This window comes from Lactuca virosa, chromosome 5 (genome assembly GCF_052849685.1).
Source record: "Lactuca virosa cultivar CGN04683 chromosome 5, Lactuca_virosa_CGN04683_v6, whole genome shotgun sequence".
Lineage (NCBI taxonomy): Eukaryota > Viridiplantae > Streptophyta > Magnoliopsida > Asterales > Asteraceae > Lactuca > Lactuca virosa.
Window position 1 is genome coordinate 323,629,287 of NC_136430.1, and position 16,198 is coordinate 323,645,484.

Sequence of the window (16,198 nt, forward strand, 5' to 3'; positions counted from 1 at the left end):
TTAGATTGAAGGGATACAATCACATATGATTGCATAGCTAGGGTGTATGGTCACCCTATTGAGTTTACGGTCCAAATGGCATGACCTAGGGAGTTCACGGTCCAAGTGGTTTACGGTCATGGAGTTTACGGTCCAATGACCTTACGGTCATGGAGTTTACGGACCAATGACCTTACGGTCATGGAGTTTACGGTCCAAGGAGATCCAACCGTAAACACCTTGTTGTTGGCTAAAAATGATGTTTTCAAGGTGATTAACTAGTGATTCTAGTATATAAAAAGCTAAGGGTAGTGTACTTAATTATTAGAAGCTTGTAAGGGTGATTAGGATCTAAGAACACTAGTGTGTGTTCTTGGTGTTCTTGGTGAAATGAAGAATACTTGAAGATCTATCAAAATGAAGAGATTTCATGGATGAAATCATGTATAATCACTAGATAATGAGATGTAACAACAAATCAAAGGAAAGAATTCTTACATTTTTGGAAGATCAAGATGAAGATCTTATGATACTTGAGAGAGTTTTCGAGATTTTTGGCTTGGAAAGGAAAGAAATGATCAAAATGATCATAATTTATGCATATATAGGGAGTTTACGGTCACCATGACCGTAAGCTCTAAGCTTCCTGACCGTAAACTCCTTTTGAGGAGGTTTACAGTTTGCTAGATGGTTTGGAACATTAACTGATAAATCCACACACTGATTCCTTTGATGCACTAGGCTCAGAATGCTCAAACAGACTCTAAACAGTGCTAAAAGTTAGCAGATATAAGTCTGACTTTGATTGAAGTGAATGGTTGTACATGATAGAATTTTCGGTTTGTCACACACAACAAAGGAATCAATATGGCGCATCATGTACAAAGATGGTCCATGATGGCACAATAGCTTCTTCATGGCACAACAGCAACCCTAGTTGGTGCAACAAGGATCTAAATGGCACAAAAGCATAAAGTATGGCACATAACATCAATCTTGGAGCAACAACATCACCATGAGCAACAGGTGTTGGATTAGGTGTCTAAGTTCATAACTATTTTTGGAATGTACTTGACCCGGTTGGCATGGTCCATTTGGGGTGCATTGCATTACAACACTTGGATAGACTAAATGAGAGAAAGGAAACTTATGGTTTATTAATATTATAAGTTCTAATATATTAATAATATTATTTAATTAGTATTGATCAATAATTAATTTAGAATTAATTTGGTGATCAAAAGGAGACTAATTAAATATATGGGGTTGATTGTGTAAATCATTCATTCTTATATAGTGGGCTAATGATCCATGGTTTATTAAGTTGGGCTAAAACCCATAAGGTGCTCCATGGATAGTCCATGGAGGTTATAAACCCATGGATCATGGAATATGAAAAGCCATGCACATTAGGGTTTACATGGAGTAACCCTACATGTAGCAGACTATATAAGAAGCTCTATGGCTAGCAAAATCGGGCACTAAGAAAGAACAAGAGGGCTAGCCGATTTTGAGTGAGTGTGGACTTCTCTCAAAGTTATTCCAAGAGTTGTGGTGTTATGTGAAACATTTGAGGCATCACACTTGAGGTGCTTGGCTCACAAGGTTCTCAAGGAATCTAAGAAACAAGAAAGGTATGTTCTCCTACTAGCTTTTATGTTTCAAAGTTCCCCATGCCATGCTAGTTAGGTTAAGAACCTTGGAAAATCAAATTTGCATGTATCTTAGTAAAACATAGATCCAAGGTTTCTAGGGTTGCATGTACACCTTAGGAGTGTTAGAATGCTCAAAACCCTTCAGTGGTATCAGAGCCTAGGCTTGTTTTCTTGATACTTGATGCAAATTGTTGAAAACACTCAAGATTTCTCTGAGTTAACTCGCCGAGTCCATGGGGGGACTCGACGAGTCCATGTGTTATTTCATCCTACTCGTCGAGTAGGTTTGTGCACTCGACGAGTAGAAGGCCTTGAATGCAGATTTTCGAGTTTTGCTGCTGGAAATGGACTAGAAACATTACCCTAAACTGTTTTGGTCTTATAAAAATTGTTTTAGATGGTGTAATGGTTATGCTAATCCATTTAGAATGGCTATTATCAAAATTTCAAGTTTTATATGTGTTTATAAGATTCTTCAAATTGTTGATATGAATGTTCATAGGCTTATGAATTTTGTTAGATCATAGGAATTATTTGCAAATTGTTTGTTAGTTAATTCTTGATCATTATGTGTTTTAATGGAATCCATAATTTGTCCTCAAGTTATGGATTACCTAGAGTCACTTCTTTTAAAGTCCATTTAAGAACACATAAGTTACAAAAAATGAAGAGTCTTCCTTTTATGTACCATTAACTCATAAGTTATGAAGTTGAAAAGTTTTGAATACTTATAAAACTTGCCCTCAAGTTTTGGAACATTAAAAGTCACTTTAGAAAACTTTAGTTCCAACCCCTAGAATTTTAAAAGTTAAAATTCAACCCTTATACTTTATAGTATTATAAGTTAATAATATATATGTATAAGATCAAGTCGTTTTACCGTTAGCAAGCCTCATTCACGAAGCCGGTCTATAAGGGGTATAAGGTTGTTGCCTATAAAATGGCAGCTTAATGGGTGTCCACTCTCACCCACCGCTTCCTTGACTGGTGGAGGGTCGTTAGCCGAACGGGTAGGACAATGACTTTAATCCTCATTAAAAGTATGATGGTTATAAAGTAACTAAATGTTTTATAAATTCCCAATCTTACTTACTTTAGAAAAATGTGAATATGGTGCTAACCCATGAAATTACACTTTGCACTTTGCTTAAGTCGTTAGTGGAGCATATGTGGTTAATCGGTACACTAACCTGGACTTAACAAGGTAGGAAAAGGGTGGCTTAAGGTTTATCATAGATCGGTGGAGCGCGTGTGGTTAACCGGCACATCAATTAGGTGATAAACATTAAGAATACCAAGTAATTTGCATGGTTAATTCACACCTTGTTCTGTGGTCCTCGGCATCCCAGTCACAAAACTTGAAGGGCACATTCAAGATTGAAACATGCAATTGAAAAGTTCAATGAATCTCAAAAGAATCTAGAAGTTTCAAAACCAATTAAAACCTAATAATTTATTTCATTTTTCATGGTGGAAATTCGTGAATCGTCATTCACATACCTTCAAATATTTTATAGCTTAGATTACAGCATCCCTCTTCTAAGTTATAAAATATTGTGTTGGGCCCTAGCCTTAATATTACATTTGGGTGTCTTATTAAGGACTATCATTATATCAAATCGAAACTTGTCCTTCATTCTTTTTAGATGTATTCCAACAATGCTGCTTCTGGCTCAAACCCTACCGGCTCCTTTGATGGGTTTTGAGCATTCTAACACTCCTATGGTGTATATGCAACCCTAGAAACCTTGGATCTATGTTTTCTCTAATATACATGCAAATTTGATTTTCCAAGGTTTACATCCTAACTAGCATGTTATGGGGAACTTGTAATACAAAAATCAAGTAGAATAACATACCTTTTAGTAGCTTGGATTCCGTGATGACTTTGTGAGCCTAGCACCCCAAATGTGATGCCTCAAATGCTTCACACAACACCACAACACTTAGAATAACTTGAGAGAAGCTCACTGTGACACAAAATCGGCTTGCCCCCTTCTTCTTACACTTAGTGGTCCGATTTTGCTAGTCAAGAGGTCCTTTTATAGTTGTGTCACAAGTAGGGTTACCACATGTAAACCCTAATTGACATGGCTTTTCATTTCCCATGATCCATGGGTTTATAACCCCCATGGACTATCCATGGAGCACCTTATGGGTTTTAGCTCAACTCCATAAACCATGGATCATTAGCCTACTATATAAGAATGGATGATTTACACAATCAACCCCATATATTTAATTAGTCTCCTTTTGATCACCAAATTAATTCTAAATTAATTCTTGACCAATACTAATTAAATAATGTTATTAATATATTAAAACTTATAATATATTAATAAACCTTAAGTCTCATTTTTCTCATTTTGTCGATCCAAGTGTTGCAATGTCATGCAACCCAAATGGACCATGTCGGGTCAGGTCAAGTACATACCAAATATAGTTATGGACTTAGACACTATATCCAACAGTCTCCCACTTTGATAAGTCTAATAACTATTGTTGCAGATATGACTTCAGGATCTGACTAGCAATCGTAGCTCTTTCAAAGTCTCTCAGAACTGAGATGATGATGATGATACGCCATTGAAGATAAGTGATCATATAATCCTCTGCTCTCAAGATATCAGCCGGACAAATACATGGAACATGGTCTTACTTATTGTCCAGCATTTCTTTCTCGATCTCTGATCTGTTTGACATAGAACTAAATTGAACACCTCAATTAGGTTCTGACCGGGCCCGATACATAGGTCAAAACAAAATCATCGAGGGGCCCAGATATCGCTCCTAATCCTAGAAGGAACAGATAAACTTCGACTCATATGCTTGTACTGACTACTTTTTGAATTATGCACAAAAGCACGTTTTATAACATCACGTTACCAATGCGTTTTCGTACAATCAATGTATAACCAATTCATAGTCAACAACTCATATCTCTAGGTTTGAAGATTTATATGATATTACCGTCTCACGATCACTCGAGATAAATTCCAAGAAGTGATACAAGTGAGCGTGGGTTGAGTCCAATACTCAGACCTTATGAGCACTCATGAATGTTAAAGCAACCATTGCTATGTCTAATACACCTTAGACAATCTACAAACCCAATTAATGACAGTCTTAATTCAATACCTACTTCCAAAGTATGACTGACTGTGGAGAGTTTGAATAATATAATTATTCTGAAAGTCAAAACATGCAAAATTGAAACAATAATAAACGATTAACATAAGATAGTAACACTTTACTCATAAATAAATAACAACTTTTATTTAATCATCAAATGTTAATTACATTTTACAAGTTTCAAAAAACTATCTAATTATTAAAACTAATATCATCCTTCAGCCCGATGCGCCTCGCATGCTGTAAATGCTTAACCCAACTCAGTCCCTTCGTGAGGGGATCTGCTGGGTTCTCATCTGATGATACCCTCTTTGCCACGAGGAGTCCTTCTTATATTCGATGTCTAATGAAATGGTATTTTCTGTCAATGTGTCTGGATCTCCAGTGATCCCTTGGTTCCTTAGCTAAAGCAACCGCACTTTCACTGTCACAGAAAATTTCCATTGGCTCTTTTATAGCCGGTACAACTCCAAGGTCTCCAATGAATTTCTTTAGCCATATCGCCTCCTTTGCTGCCTCACTTGCTGCTATATACTCTAATTCGCAAGTTGAATCAGCTACCGTCTCCTGCTTGGAACTTTTCCAAATAATTGCTCCTCTATTTAGGATAAAGACCCAGCCTGACTGAGAGCGGAAATTATCCCTATCAGTCGGAAAGCTAGCATCGCTATACCCTACCACTCTCAAGTCATCACTGCCACCAAGGGTAAGGACCCAGTCCTTAGTCCTCGCAGATACTTGAGAATGTTCTTTACCGTGAGCCTTGCCAGGGTTCCCTTGATATCTACTGACCATGCTCAAAGCAAAGGCCACATCAGGGTGAGTACAAGTCATAACATACATGATTGAGCCCATAGCGGAAGCATATGGAACATGACTCATCTCAGCTATCTCAGCCTTTGTAGTCGGACTCTGAGTCTTACTCAGTTTGGCGTTACTCTGGGTCGGTAATTCCCCTTTCTTGGAATCCTGCATACTGAACCTCTTCAGCACCTTATCCAAGTAAGTACTCTGACTAAGTCCAATTAGTCTCTTACTCCTGTCTCTCAATATCCTTATCCCTAGGATATAGGTAGCTTCCCTAAGGTCCTTCACAACGAAACACTTTCCAAGCCAGGACTTAACCTCCTGCAAGGTTGGGATGTCATTTCCTATGAGTAGTATGTCATCCACATACAACACCAAAAATCTAACTAGACTCCCACTAGCCCTAACATATACACAGGACTCATCCTCGGTCCTCGAAAAGCCAAACTCTTTGACTTTCTCATCGAAGCAAAGATTCCATCTGCGAGGTGTTTGTTTCAATCCATAGATGGATTTCTCAAGCTTACACACCTTATTAGGGTACTTTGTACTGACAAAACCATATGGCTGACTCATGTAAACATCCTCAACCAACTTTCCATTAAGGAAAGCGGTTTTGACATCCATTTGCCATGTTTTATAGTCATGAAATGCAGCAATGGCTTGCATAACCCTAATAGACTTAATCTTTGCTACTGGTGAAAAGGTCTCATCATAATCAACTCTCGGAGTTTGAGAAAAGCCCTTTGCAACCAGTCGCGCCTTATAAGTGTGTACATTACCATCCATGTCGGTCTTCTTCTTGAAGATCCATTTGCACCCGACTGTCTTACGACCTGGTACATTGTCAACCAAGTTCCAAACTTGATTGTCATACATGGAGTGTATCTCGCTGTCCATAGCCTCTTTCCATTTAGCATCCTTAGGGCCTGCCATGGCTTCCGTGTAGCTGTTAGGTTCATCCAGACTTACCAGTGTGCTATCACTGATAAGCGTATCACCTTCCGCAGTAATATGGAAACCATAGTAATGGTCATGTGCATTCCTAACTCTTGTGGAACACCTCAGAGGTATGGGTTCGTCAGTCAGATCAACAGAAGTTTCCTCCTCAGGTTGATTGCTAGGGTTTGAGGTTCCTTCACCACTTGACTCTTGAATTTCTTCAAGGTCAATTTGCCTCCCACTGTTTCCTTGGCTTATGAACTCTCTCTCACGAAAGACTCCTCTTCTAGCTACAAAGACCACATTCTCACTAGGTGTGTAGAAGAGGTAACCAAAGGATCTTTGTGGGTAGCCGATGAAAATACACCTCTCACTTCGAGGTTTGAGCTTATCATGAGACTCACGCCTTACGAAGGCCTCACAACCCCAAATCTTGATGTGGTCCAAATTGGGAACTTTCCCAGTCCACATATCATGAGGTGTTTTGGCAACCTTTTTAGTAGGGACTAAATTCAGGATATGGGCGGCAGTCTCTAAGGCATACCCCCAGAATGAGATTGGTAATGAAGCTCGACTCATCATGGAACGAACCATGTCCAACAAGGTTTGATTGCGCCTGTCAGCCACACCATTCAGTTGTGGTGTCCTAGGAGGTGTCAATTGTGAGACAATACCACATTCCTTAAGATAGTCAAGGAACTCGATACTAAGATACTCTCCTCCCCGATCGGATCGGAGCATCTTGATGTTCCTGCCCAGTTGATTCTCCACTTCCTGCTTAAACTCTTTGAACTTTTCAAAGGTTTCTGACTTATGCTTGATTAAGTAGATATATCCATATCTACTATGATCATCAGTAAAAGTCACATAATAGCGATTAGCATCCCTTGTGGTAGTTTTGAAGGGTCTACACACATCAGTGTGTATGAGGTCCAACAAACCCTCACCCCTCTCACAAGTACCAGTGAATGGTGATTTTGTCATTTTTCCAAGTAAACAAGACTCGCAACTATCATCCGACTTTAGGTCAAATGATTCCAAAACTCCAGCCTTTTGGAGTTGGCCTATGCGCTTCTTGTTAACATGTCCAATATGACAATGCCACAAATATGCTTTGTCTGAACTATTTGAAGAATCAATACACAACACATTATTTCCTAGATTATCTACAACATTCACAGCTTCATATACACCATCACAAGGTAATGCTTTAAAGTAAAATACATCATTGTAATAAACATTAATAGCACCATTATCATTATCAAATGAAAAAGTAAACCCTTGTTTGTACAAGCCATGAAAGGAAATAATATTTCTTGCCATTTCAGACGAGTAACAACATTTATTCAAATCTAACATTAACCCATTATTAAGCAATAAAGAATAAACTCCGATCTTGGTAACAGGTGATGCTTTCCTATTCCCCATGATTAAGTTTATCTTCCCGTGCTCCACTTTTTCACTTCTTCTTAGGCCCTGCAAATCAGTACAAATGTGAATACCACAACCTGTATCAAGCACCCAAGACTTAGTATGAAATGATTTATTAGATAATATAGTGTAAATACCTGCATGGGTGGGTTTAACTTTCCCATCCTTTACATCCTGCAAATATTTGGGGCAGCTTCGCTTCCAGTGCCCCTTTTCCTGGCAGTAGAAGCATTGTGCTTCCTTTGGGTTTGAAGAAGAAGGAATGGAACCTTTCTTGGTTCCACTTGAAGAGGAGCCATCAAGAGACTTTCCTTTGGTACCTTTAGAAGGGGTCTTCCTCTTCTTCCCATTTCCCTGCCTAATTGCCAGAACAGGAGCAGTAGTAGGAGTAAAAGTAACAACTGATTTACTTTTAAGGCCACTTTCAGCGGTCCTTAAAAGTCCTTGAAGCTTACTTAGTGTGACTTCCTCCTTGTTCATATGATAGGTCACACGAAACTGATCATAACTTGGAGGTAAGGAATGGAGAATGATGTCAATCGTCATGTTCTCATGGAAGTCCACATTAAGCTTCAATAACCGGTCCACGAACCTTTGCATTTTCTACAAGTGACCGGTGAGGGACTCTCCCTCCTTCATCCTAGCTCTTATCATGGAGGAAATGATTTCATACCTTTCCTGACGAGCACTCTGATGGTACCTATCCATCAAATCCTGGTGCATCTCAAAAGGGTAGAAATCTTTATATGATTTATGGAGTTCGGCTGTCATTGTGGCTAACATGATGCAAGACACCTTAGTGGCATCTTTCTCATGGGTAGTGTACTCAGCAATCTCCTCAGGAGTAGCAGTCGACTCATCGATAACCTTTAGCTCCTTATCGAGGACATTCTCTTTGCCCTCATAGCGAGTAATCATTCTGATTTTCCTAATCCATTCATTGAAATTGGAACCATCAAAAGTGACTTTCCCACACAAGTTCATTAGGGAAAAGGAGCCTGTAGGGTTTGAGCCAGTAGCAGTGTTGGAAGACATCTGAAAGAAAGAAAGACAAGTTTTATTAGATAAAGAGTCCTTAATAAGTCACCCAAATGAAATATTGAGGCTAGGACCCAACAAACTATTTATAGTTGGAAGAGGGATGCCGTAATCCAAGATATAAAATATTTGTAGGTAGGTAAATGACGATTTACCAATTTCCACCACAAAAACGAAATAGATTATTAAGTTTTATTGGATTTGAAATTCCTAGATCTTTTGAGATACATTGAACTTTCAATGGCATGTTTGAATCTCGATTGTGCCCTCTCAAGTTTGTGACTGGGATACCGAGGATCACAAACAAGGTGTGAATAACCATGCAAATTGACTTGGTACCCTTAACTTTTATCACCTAATCGACGTGCCGGTTAACCACACACGCTCCACCGATCTATGACAAAATTAAGTTACCCTTTGCCACTCATACTAGTCCTTTTTAGTGTGTCGGTTAACCACACACGCTCTACTAACGACTTGGTAAGGTACAAAGTGTAATTTCATGGGTTAGCACCTTTTCACATTTTCCTAAAGTAACTAAGATTGGGAATTATTAAAGTATAGTTACTTTATAATTTCATTATACTTTTAATGAGAATTTAAGGTCCTATCCTACCCATTCGGCTAGCGACCCTCCACCAGTCAAGGAAGCGGTGGGTGAGAGTTGACACCCATTAAACTGCCATTTTATAAGCAGTAACCTTATACCCCCTTATAGACCGACTTCGTGAATGAGGCCTACTAACGGTAAGACTGACTTATTCTTATACATATCTATATATTTAAACTTTTAATATAATAATAGTATAAGGGTTGAATTTTAAACTTTTAAAATTCTAAGGTTCAATTTGGAAATTAAAGTATTAGGGTGTAAGACTTTACAAATTCCAAAACTTGAGAGCAAGTATTGAAACAATTCAAGACTTTTCATTTCATAACTTATGAGTTTAATGGTCCATTAAAGTGAAGACTCTTCATTTTATGTAACCTCTTATTTTTTAATAACACTTTTACAGAAGTGACTTTTGGATATCCATAACTTGAGGACAAATTATGGACTCCATCATTAGGCATTAAGATCAATAATCATACTAACAAGCAAGTTACACATAACTCCTACGATCTTCTAAAACTCATAAGTATAAACATTCATATCAAACAATTTCAAGAATCATATTAACACATATAAAACTTGAAATTTGATAATAACCACTGAATATGGATTAGCATAATCATTACCACTTCAAAAAACAGATTGTATAAGTCCAAAACAGTTTAGGGTAATGATTCTAGTCCATTTCCAGCAGCAAAACTCGAAAATCTGCTCACAGGGCCTTCTACTCGTCGAGTGCATGAACCTACTCGACGAGTAGAATGAATTTACTCATGGACTCGTCGAGTCCCCCCATTGACTCCACGAGTTCATATGAACGGTGAACAATTTTCGACTTTTTCAAGCAGTTTGCATCAAGTATACAGAAAACAAGCCTAGGCTCTGATACCACTGATGGGTTTTGAGCATTCTAACACTCCTATGGTGTACATGCAACCCTAGAAACCTTGGATCTATGTTTTCTATAATATACATGCAAATTTGATTTTCCAAGGTTTACATCCTAACTAGCATGTTATAGGGAACTTGTAATACAAAAATCAAGTAGAATAACATACCTTTTAGTAGCTTGGATTCCTTGATGACTTTGTGAGCCTAGCACACCAAATGTGATGCCTCAAATGGTTCACACAACACCACAACACTTAGAATAACTTGAGAGAAGTTCACTATGACACAAAATCGACTTGCCCCCTTGTTCTTACACTTAGTGGTTCGATTTTGCTAGTCAAGGGCTCCTTTTATAGTTGTGTCATAAGTAGGGTTACCACATGTAAACCCTAATTGACACGGCTTTTCATTTCCCATGATCCATGGGTTTATAACCCCCATGGACTATCCATCGAGCACCTTATGGGTTTTAGCCCAACTCCATAAACCACGGATCATTAGCCCACTATATAAGACTGGATGATTTACACAATCAACCCCATATATTTAATTAGTCTCCTTTTGATCACCAAATTAATTCTAAATTAATTGTTCACCAATATTAATTAAATAATATTATTAACATATTAGAACATATAATATATTAATAAACCTTAAGTGTCCTTTTTCTCATTTTGTCTATCCAAGTGTTGCAATGTCATGCAACCCAAATGGACCATGTCGGGTCGGGTCAAGTACATACCAAATATAGTTATGGACTTAGACACTATATCTTGTTGGATAAGGTGTCTAAGTCCATAACTATTTCTGGTATGTACTTGACCCGGTTTGGCATGGTCCATTTGGGATGCATGGCATCATGCATTTGGATAGACTAAAATGAGAGAAATAACACTTATGGTTTATTAATATATTATAAGTTCTAATATATTAATAATATTATTTAATTAGTATTGATCAAGAATTAATTAAGTGATCAAAAAGGTGACTAATTAAATATATGGGTTGATTGTGTAAATCATCCATACTTGTATAGTGGGCTAAATGCTCCATGGATTATCAAGTTGGGCTAAGACCCATAGGATGCTCCATGGATGCTCCATGGAGGTGTAAACCCATGGATCATGGAAATGAAGAGTCATGTCACATTAGGGTTTACATGGTGTAACCCTAATTGTAACACACTATATAAGCAACATAAAGCTCACCAAAATCGGCCACTAGAAAGAATAGAGAGGGCAAGCCGATTTTAGAAGTGCTCTACATTTCTCTCAAGTCATTCCAATAGCATTTGGTGTCGTGTGAGACATTTGAGGCATCACACTTGGGGTGCTAGGCTCACAAGGTTTTCAAGGAATCCAAACTACTACAAGTTATGTTTTCTAGCTTACTTTTACATTAAAAGTTCCCCATGTATGCTAGATAGGATTATGAACCTTGGAAAATCAATTTTGCATGTATCTTTGCAAAACATAGATCCAAGGTTTCTAGGGTTGTATGAACACCTTAGGAGTGTTAGAATGCTCAAAATCCTACAGTGATATCAGAGCCTAGGCTTGTTTGTTTGATACTTGATGCAAAATAGCTGAAAAAGTCGAAATTCTTGCTCTCTGCACAGGGGACTCGCCGAGTCCATGGGGGGACTCGACGAGTCCAAGCGTATCTTCAACCAACTCGGCGAGTCAGTTCTTGGACTCGACGAGTTGGCCAGGCAGAGTGCAGATTTTCGATTTTTGCTGCTGGAAATGGACTAGAAACATTACCCTAAATTGTTTTGGTGTTATAAAACTTGTTTTAGATGGTGTAATGGTTGTTCTAATCCATTTACAATGGCTAATATCAAAATTCCATGTTTATATGTGTTCATATGTTCTTGAAATTTTGATATGAATATTCATGTTCTTATGAGTTCTTGGAAAATCATAGGAATTATGTGCTATTGATTGGTAGTTAATTCATGATCATGATGTGTTTTAATGGAGTCCATAACTTGTCCTCAAGTTATGGATAACCAAAAGTCACTTTGTAATAAATCCATTAAAAGAACACATAAGTTACAAAAAAAATGAAGAGTCTTCATTTTTAATAAACAATAACTCATAAGTTATGAATTGAAAAGTTTTGTAAAGTTACAACCCCTAGAATTTTAAAAGCTAAAATTCAACCATTATACTTTATAATATTATAAGTTAATAATATATATATATATATATATATATATATATATATATATGTATAAGATCAAGTCGTTTTACCATTAGTAGGCCTCATTCACGAAGCCGGTCTATAAGGGGGGTATAAGGTTGTTGCCTATAAAATGGCAGCTTAATGGGTGTCCACTCTCACCCACCGCTTCCTTGATCGGTGGAGGGTCGTTAGCCGAACGGGTAGGACAATGACTTAAAAATTATCATTAAAAGTATAATGATTATTATAAAGTAACTAAATGTTTTTATAAATTCCCAATCTTAGTTACTTTAGGAAAATGTGAATAAGGTGCTAACCCATGAAATTACACTTTGCACTCTGATTAAGTCGTTAGTGGAGCGTGTGTGGTTAACCGGCACACTAACTTGGACTTAACAAGGTAGGCAAAGGGTGACTTAAGGTTTTTCATAGGTCGGTGGAGCGCGTGCGCCTAACCGGCACATCGATTGAGTGAAAAACATTAAGGGTACCATGTAATTTGCATGGTTACTTCACACCTTGTTTTGTGATCCTCGGCATCCCAGTCACAAAACATGAAGGGCACATTCGAGATTGAAACATGCCATGGAAAAGTTCAATGAATCTCAAAAGAATCTAGGAGTTTCTAAAAACCAATTAAAACCTAATAATTTCGTTTTTCATGGTGGAAATTGGTGAATCGTCATTCACCTACCTTTCAAATATGTTATAGCTTAGATTACGGCATCCCTCTTCTAAGTTATAATATATTGTGATTGGATCCTAGCCTTAATATTACATTTGGGTGTTTTATTAAGGACTATCTTTATATCTAATCTAAACTTGTTTTCTTCTTTTCAGATGTCTTCCAACAATGCTGCTTCTGGCTCAAACCCTACCGGCTCCTTCTCTCTCATGAACCTTTGTGGGAGAGTCATCTTTGATGGATCCAACTTTATGGATTGGATCAGGAACATCAGGATGGTCACTCGGTATGAGGACAAGGAATATGTCCTTGACAAGGAGCTTAAGGTACCCGAGCCGTCTGCTTCTCCTAAGGAGGTCGCTGAATATGAGGCACATGAAAGAGATGCTACCAAAGTGGCATGCATCATGTTGGCCACTATGACAGCAGAGCTCCAAAAGTCCTATGAGGACTACTATCCTTTTGTGATGCACCAGGATTTGATGGACCGCTACCATCAGAGTGCTCGTCAAGAGCGATATGCAATCATCTAGTCCATGATAACAACCCGGATGAAGGATGGTGAACCCATCACGGGTCACATGCAGAAAATGCAAAGGTATGTGGACCATTTGTTGAAGCTAAATGTGAAATTGCCTGAGGAGTTAGCAATAGATATCATTTTGCACTCCTTACCATCGTGTTATGATCAATTCCGCATGACATACCACATGAACAAGGAGGAAGTTACCTTCAGCAAGCTTCGAGGACTCCTAAAGACCGCTGAAACATGTCTTAAAGGTAAGTTGGTTGTTACCACTCCTACTCCTACTCCAAACTCCGCCCCTGTCCTGGCAATCGGGTAATGTAGAGGGAAAAAGAGGAAGAACCCTTCGAAGGGTACCAAGGGTAAGATCCTTGATGGATCCTCTTCAAGTGGAACCAAGAAAGGTTTCACCACTTCTTCTTCTGACCCAAAAGAGGCTGAATGCTTCTATTGCCATGAAAAGTCGCATTGGAAGCGGAACTGCCCAAAGTACCAGCAAGATATTAAGGATGGGAAAGTGAAACCCACCCATGCAGGTATTTACACAATATTGTCTAATAACTCACCCTATTCTAACTCTTGGGTCCTTGATACAGGATGTGGAATTCACATATGTTCTGATTTGCAGGGACTAAGAAGAAGTGAGAATGTGGAGCATGGAAAGATAAACTTGATCATAGGGAATAGGAAAGCTTCACTTGTCACCAAGATTGGAGTTTATTCTTTGTTGCTAAGTAGTGGGTTTACATTAGATTTGAATAAATGTTGTTACTCGCCTGAAATGGCAAGAAATATTATTTCCTTTCATGCTTTGTACAAACAAGGGTTTACCTTTTCTTTTGATAATGAAGTTGGTGGAATAAATGATTTCTTTAATAATGTTCTTTATTTTAAAGCATTACCTTGTGATGGTGTGTATGAAGTTGTGTCTGTTGTAGATAACCTAGGAAATAATGTGTTGTGTATTGATTCTTCTAATAATAATAACTTGGATACAACATCATTATGGCATTGTCGTCTTAGACATGTAAGCAAGAAACACATAGGCCAACTCCAAAAGGATAGAGTCTTGGAGTCATTTGACCTAAAGTCAGGTGATAGTTGTGAATCATGCTTACTTGGAAAAATGACAAAGTCACCCTTTATTGGTTCCTGAGCAAGGGGTGAAGGTTTGTTGGATCTAGTGCACACAGATGTGTGTGGACCCTTCAAAACTGCCACAAGGGATGCTAATCGTTATTATGTGACTTTTACAGATGATTATAATAGATATGGTTATGTCTACTTAATCAAGCATAAGTCAGAGACTTTTGAAAGGTTTAAAGAGTTTAAACAAGAAATCGAGAATCAATTGGGCAGGAACATTAAGATGCTTCGATCTATCGTGGTGAGTTCCTCGACAATCTTAAGGAATGTGGGATTGTCTCACAATTGACACCTCGCAGGACACCACAGTTGAGTGGTGTGGCTGAGAGGCATAATCGAACCTTGTTGGATATGGTTTGTTCCATGATGAGTCGAGCTTCTCTACCAATCTCATTCTGGGGGTATGCCTTAGAGACTGCCCCCCATATCCTTAATCTAGTCCCAACATAGAAAGTTGCCAAAACTCCCCATGAGATGTGGACTGGAAAAGTTCCTAATCTAGACCACATCAAGATTTGGGGTTGTGAGGCTTTCGTGAGGCGTGAGACTCACGATAATCTCGAACCTCGAAGTGAGAGGTGTATTTTCATTGGCTACCCACATAAATCCTTTGGTTACCTCTTCTACAGACCCAGTGAGAATGTGGTTTTTGTAGCAAGGAGGGGTGTCTTTCGAGAGAGAGAGAGTTCATAAGCCAAGGAAACAGTGGGAGGCAAATTGACCTCGAAGAAATTCGAGAGTCGAGTGGTGAAGGAACTTCAAACCCTAGCAGTCAACCTGAGGAGGAAACTCCTGTTGATCCAATTGACGAGTGTGTACCTCTGAGGCGTTCCACAAGGGTTAGGAATGCACCTGAGCACTACTATGGTTTCCATATTACTGTGGAATGTGAGACACTTATCAGTAATGAGACACTGGTAAGTCTGGATGAACCAAACAACTATGCGGAAGCCATGGCAGGCCCCGAGTCTGCTAAATGGAAAGAGGCAATGGACAGCGAGATACAGTCCATGTATGACAATCAAGTTTGGAACTTGGTTGACAATGTACCAGGTCGCAAGACAGTTGGGTGCAAATGGATCTTCAAGAAGAAGACCGACATGGATGGTAATGTACACACGTATAAGGCGCGACTGGTTGCAAAGGGTTTTCTCAAACTCCAGGAG